Source organism: Lissotriton vulgaris, chromosome 4_1 (assembly GCF_964263255.1).
Source record: "Lissotriton vulgaris chromosome 4_1, aLisVul1.2, whole genome shotgun sequence".
NCBI lineage: Eukaryota > Metazoa > Chordata > Amphibia > Caudata > Salamandridae > Lissotriton > Lissotriton vulgaris.
The window spans coordinates 1200118976-1200125853 of NC_141691.1; the positions used below are offsets into that span (position 1 = coordinate 1200118976).

The 6878-nt window shown below is 43.4% G+C and overlaps 1 pseudogene; it reads right to left on the minus strand.

Moving 5' to 3' along the window:
• Positions 1-746: 746 nt before the first annotated feature.
• On the minus strand, positions 747-2441 carry LOC147723038 (uncharacterized; annotated as a pseudogene).
• Between the last annotated feature and the right edge of the window lie 4437 nt (positions 2442-6878).

Genomic DNA, 6878 nt, shown 5'->3' on the forward strand with positions numbered 1-6878 from the left:
AAAACAGAGCTCTATTCATCACTCTCTTGATTGGAACCCCCTCACACCTGCAAACAGACACCCATGAAGTGGGCCCCAAATTCCGGCCTCCAGCTTATCTCACAAGTCGTAAAACTTCGAGCATGGTCCACAATTTATGCTTAACACGACCTGATTTTAACTAGCACATGCAGATCAAAAGAAACGACTTTATCTCTCCAGGCCTACTAGGATTACATGAAACAGGCCTGTGCACTCTATCAACCTTTATTTTTTAGCTTAAAACAGTATTATAACTTATTACACACTGATTATAGGAAACACTTCTATAAACATATATTTTCAATCTATGATCAATAATACTTTGAATTATAACAATAGTAATCCATCTTATGTGAAAATGTAAAGGCACGTTTTCTTTCTCAGTGAACTGCCATGAGGCCTACACATTTCTACGTTTGGCAGCATTACATTCTCTTCTGCAACAGTCACATAACATGGAATCTAATAACATTCTAACATTTCTAAACATTACTACATTAGCTTCTCACACTTGATATATGCATGCTATATTAATTAAACACTCATAAGTGTATGCACTCTATATATTCAACACTCTTATGTTCCTTTAACTAAGCTCGTGCAACGTGCTTGTAAATATGGTGCACTACTACATTTTACTCAAATTGCGCTCTCTCAGTTCCCCCCTTTGATGACCTTTAGAGGTCATCACCATCACAACACCATCCCTGAAGGAATGAATTGAGTCAAACAGAACTCGTTGCAACACTCCCTCGCTTTATCATTTCTAGAGCCCTCAGACTCCTGTACTGGTTATCCTGCATCGCAGCTAACCTCTGCTCCTGCTCTCTAATGGATCTTTGCAACCTATTTGACCTATACCATTGATACAGCCTCACTATTCCCCACAGTGTGATTACGCAAATCACTATTATGATGATAGGTTTCAGTATGTACCAAATTAAACTCTTCCCTAGATTGGCAAACCAACCTCCAACTTTACCCATTCCATGACCCACTTTTTCCCACACATTCACCTTTGTCAGGTCTTCGATTTCTTGATGAATTTCAGTGATATTCTGTATATACTTCTCAAGAGGTTTTGAATTGTCTGGAATGTAAGTGCAACATTCCTGGACCTTCAAAGCCTTACAGACTCCGCCCTCTTTGGCTAACAGAACGTCTAGAGCAAGTCAGTTCTGGAGAACCATTGCCCTTATCGACTGCATCTCTCCCTCCACCAGCATTAATGATCTAGCAGTACTGGCAGATAATCTATCTACAACTGTTGCCAATCTCCTGATCTTGACATCATTCAGTATTAACCCTAGAAGAGGGAACATAGCACCAAATACGTCTCCAACTACCTCATCATTGCTTACATCCCTTCTCCCTCTGGCCTGCATTCTTCCCTCTATGATTTCTAGATCCTTAGCATGATATATTTTGGGGAAGACAATTGCTAAATAACATGATCCATACCAATTATCCGGTAGTTTCACGTATGCATTTCTTCCACAGACAAAATATACATTCGGGATCACCTGCATTCCTTTCAAGAAATCCTTTGTATAATATTCTATTTGGAAAGCATGTTCACAACTCACTTCTCCCACGAACACATTTTCATAGTAGGTTTTACCCCTGTATATACATAGCTTCCCTCTTTGCTCTCGATCTAAAGCTATTGGACCATTACTACCCTTCCTCTTATGTGACTTTTCCTCCTCGGTCCAATCTGTTTTCCATTGGCCTGAAGCTTTTAGAATCTTCTGCCTCCTGTATCGATCATCCACCTGCCCTATAAACTTTTTCTCAATTTCTGACACTTTGCAGGTCAAATTATTTCTTCGGGCATATGAAGTATCTAACGTTTTCCAAGGAATGAAAAATTTCCTTAATCGATCCTCACTCTTGTAATAGTCCCATCTATTCATATGCTTGTAAGCCGGGACTTCTGGTAAAACAGCGTCAAAGTTTGAAAAATAATACTCAAAGCTATCGCGTTCATAAAATATACTAAGCAACAAACTACATGTAATTCCATAAGTCAATGGAAGATGATGATACCTAATACCTTTGTCTACAGAGGCTGGCAATTGCATGCAGACATAACAGTCTTTTGCATCCATGGCATCAATGTATTCATACAGCAATTTAGCATATGCGTTTGACTTGAAGTTTCCCTGTGATTCATCTACATGCAACCTACGAGATTCTGCTGCTAGTAAAGCTTTATCCTTCTCTGTGTTGCCCCCCTTTTTACCAGCAGTAGTAGGTTTCAGGGTTACTACAACCGTTGCTTCATTTGTTGCCTTCACTTCATTTTCATGTCCCACTATATATGATACAGTAACTACTAAAACTATAAGAAAAATTACTCCTGCTAAAAGTGTGCCTACTATGCATTTTGCTTTGTGGTTCGGGTTGCCGGCCTCCATGATCTCAAAACAGTGTAGTTCTAAAAAAATTTCTGCTGTAACACAAAGTCTCTTTTCTTTGCTCCTTAGACAATATTTGCTTTGATTATTCGGTCTTTTCGAACCACACCTGGAAGCTGACAATCCTTCTTGCAAAATCAGTCTTTTGAATTATAGCAACAGACAACCCTAGCCCTTCTCCATCCACTAAATGGAAGAGTTCCTAAATTTCTTCTTCTTCCACTTGGCGCTAGGTTATCTTCTCAATCTTGTTTATTTACAAAGTCCTTATGTATCTACGATCATGTGTGTTCCAGCAGCTCTAATCACGTATTCTAACAGTTCTAAGCGAAGAATGATCTCCTCGAGTGTTGATACCGTTGAACCAAAAGTTGGAAATTCTACTCTGTTTAAAACCAGTTCTCTTATTCTGCTCAGATAAGGAGGATTGGGGACAGTGAGTGTCAGCAACCCTTCAGCCTCAACTCCAGGTACCAACAACGCCACTTCCAACGTTATGATTGGGTCAGTACTGGTCACTGTCACTTCCCTCACCCTCCCGGATCTCCGTGCACAAGACATCTGCTGCCAGGTAGGTCCACTCAGGAGTGGCGTATCTTCTGCAGGGCACGCGCACCCTTCTTGATCTTCTTGGACCCTCCTCTTCTTGATTCTGTGCACCTTCGTCCAGATCTGAGTCTTCGGATATAGGAGCAAGGGTTCTTCCTGGAGTTGGCTTCAAGCTCGGCCTCTTCTTCCTTTCAGGCCAACTAGCTTCTCCATGCCTTGTTCTCCTATTTCTTGTCCTCACACTCGATTCTTGATCACTTGCAGCTTGATCAGTGTCTGAGCCGTATTCACAGCAACTTTCTCCTTCTGTGGCAACGTCAGTTTCGCTGTCGTCCTGTCCTTCTTCCGCTTGATCTGACACGCTCCCAGCTTCCTCCGACACCCCCACAGCTTGGCTGATCCCCTCTATTGATTCTTCGTCCACAGCTGGATTTTCATCTGTGAGAGGAGCTGTTTCTTCCAGGGGTGCTGGAACTCTTCGAGTGTGGGAGGCGTGTATCCAGTTTGGCAGCCCTCCGCACTTAACAGCAGTATTCGTTGTCAAGATTATTTGGTAGGGTCCTCTCCAGCGCACATCCAGGCAGTTCTTCCGGACGTGCTTCTTCACCACCACCCAGTCACCAGGGCACAGGTCATGACATAGGTCTCTGGAAGATGGAATTTCAGCAGCCCGCACCTGAAGAGACACAGAATGAATGACATCAGAAAGTCCCTTGCAATAATCCAGGATCAGATCATCTGTGATATTCAACAAAGCTGCAGTTGGGACAGATGGAAGTCTCATTGCCCTCCCCATTAGAACCTCATGTGGGGAGAGACCTGTTCTCCTGTCTGGTGTGCTACGTATACTCATGAGTACCAATGGCAGGGCGTCAGGCCAGCTTAAGGATGTCGATAAACACACTTTGGCAATTCGGGACTTTATCGTCCCATTAATCTGCTCCACAATTCCCGAAGCCTCTGGTCGATAGCTACAGTGCAACTTCTGATCAATATTTAATGCAGAGCAAACCATCTTCACAACTTCACTGTTGAAATGTGTTCCTCTATCTGATTCCAAAGAGGCCGGAACCCCGAAGCGTGGTATTAACTCTCTAAGCAACAACTTTGCTACTGTGAGGGTGTCACACCTGCGTGTAGGGTAGGCCTCAACCCATCTGGAAAATATACATACAACCACCAGAACATACCTGAGACGGTTGCATTTTGGCATCTCAATAAAGTCTAATTGCATCCGGTTGAAAGGCCCACCAGACCTCCCAATGTGACTCAATGTAACTGGTGTCCTTTTCCCTACGTTCAATTGCTGACATGTTACACACCTCTGACACACTGCTTCTGCGGCTACTCTAAACTTGGGGTTATACCAAGTCTGCCTAAATACCCGCAACATGGCATCTCTTCCTAAATGTACTGGACCGTGTATCTGACGTGCCATTGGACTCACTAATTCATTTGGTAACACTGCCCTTCCATCTGCTGAAATCCACAAATCCATTTCACTTTTTACACAACCTGAAATTTCCCATGTCTTTTTCTTAAAATCTGATGCGTTCTCTTGCATACCTTTTAGATCATCCCAAGTATCAACTGTTTCTAGCATCATGTTCAATTCTGTCTTTTCCTGTGTCCCACCCACTTCCACTTCCGTGAAAGAGTATCCTTGCTCTGTGCAGTAGCGAGCAACCTCATCTGCGTACCTGTTTCCTTGGGACACAAAATCTGTATTTTTTGTATGAGCTACGCATTTGACAACGGCAATTGCTGCCGGACCTTGTAACGCTTCTAACAATAGTCGCACAAATTCCCCATTTCGAATAGGTGAACCTGAGGAGGTCATGTAACCTCTCTGAGACCACAATTGCCCATAGTAATGAACTACCCCGAAACCATATTGGCTATCTGTATAAATGGTGACTCGAATTTTGCTACCCGCTAAACAGGCACGTGTCAATGCAATGATTTCAGCTACCTGAGCGGAGTGTACTCCTTCCAGGCAAGCGGCTTCCACAACTCCAGTAATGGTGTAAACAGCATAAGCTGCTCTCAACTGACCAGTATTGTCTCTTACACATGAGCCATAAACAAAGAAAATTTCATCAGGGTCGGTCAACGGTCTTGGCTTGGTGCATAGTTCAGTCACATCAAGGCAATCATGATCTTCACATTCCTCGTCTTCTATATCATTAGGGAGTGGCATCAAAGTAGCAGGATTCAAAACAGAGCACCTCTTAAGGGTCACGTTCTCCGCAGCAAGAATAACTTGCTCGTAGCGCTTGAGCCTATTATTGGTCAAGTGATGTGTCTTGGTCCTGGTCATTAACAGTTCCACAGAATGAGGTACATACACCACTAATTGGTGTCCCATTACAATACTTTTACACCTCTCAATGCTGACACCCGTTGCAGCAACGGATTTGAGACATCCGGGCAACGCTGCGGCTACTGGGTCTAAGGTAGCCGAGAAGTATGCAACTGGTCTACGGGCATTTCCATAAATTTGTGCCAGAACTGACAAAGCACAACGTTCTCTCTTGCAACAGTAAAGTAAAAATGGTTTTTCGTAGTCTGGCATTCCCAAAGCTGGAGCACGACACAAGTCCTCTCTCAGCTGTAGGAATGACATCAAACAATCCTTGTCCCATGGTACCGGATCACTCACCTCCTTGTGCGTCAGTTTTTGTAAGGGCTTTGCTTTCAGGGAAAAGTTAGCTATCCACTGTCGGCAATAACCAACCATTCCTAGGAACATCCTGACCTCTCTTTGTGTCGTGGGCGAATTCATTTTCATGATCGCCTCTATCCTGTCTGGTGACACCTTCCGTTTCCCTTTTTCAATTCGGTGACCCAAATACTGTACTTCTGTCAGACAGTACTGTAATTTGCTCGGAGACACCTTGTGTCCATTTTCAGCCAAATGGTTCAGCAAGGTGATGGTGTCTATCTTACAAGCTTCCTCTGTTTCTGACGCAACAAGTAGGTCGTCTATGTACTGAACTAGAACCGAGTTCTGTGGCAGTATTAGACTTTCAAGATTTTTCTTCAGCAGCTGGTTAAAAATCGATGGGCTTTCCGTATACCCCTGTGGGATACGACACCATGTTAAGACGCGATTTTCCAGCTTAAATGCGAAAAGAAACTGGCTCTCCTCATCTAATGGAATTGAGAAGAAGGCCTGGCAAAGGTCTATAACTGTGAACCACTCAGCTTGGAATGGTATCTGAAACAATATCACTGATGGATTTGGTACCACTGGACAACATGAAACAACTATGTTATTAATCTTTCAGAGATCCTGAACTATTCTGAATTTCCCACTAGGTTTCTGCAAACCCATAATCGGGGAGTTACATGGACTACCCACGATTTCCTTCAGTATTCCCTGCTTGGAGTCGATCACGGGCTTTATTCCTGCAATCGTCTCCGGGGTCAATTTATATTGAGGCGTTCTTGGATATTCAACATTTGGTTTTATCATGATTTTCACTGGTTCTACTCCTTTAATCAATCCTATCTCTTCCCCAGTGAAATCCCATACCTCTGATGACACAGTATCCCTTAGGTCCCAAGGGAGCTCTTCCACCGTCAGGGTAGGATACAATTCTACGCATATTTTTGAATTTGCAACCTTAAAGGTGGCATCATCGTCGTTAGTCTGTACCTCTACTCCCTGAGGCGTGCAATATATTGTGCAATTTAGCTTGCACAATAAGTCTCTTCCTAACAGACACACAGGGCTAGAATCGCATACTACAAACTGATGTTCATCGCTGTATTTCCCTATTCTCACTAGCACTGGTTCCGTCAAAGGGTTAGTCATTCTCCTATTTGCGACTCCTACCACTTGGATGGTTTCCCCCGACATTGGCAGGTCCGGAACCACTGCTG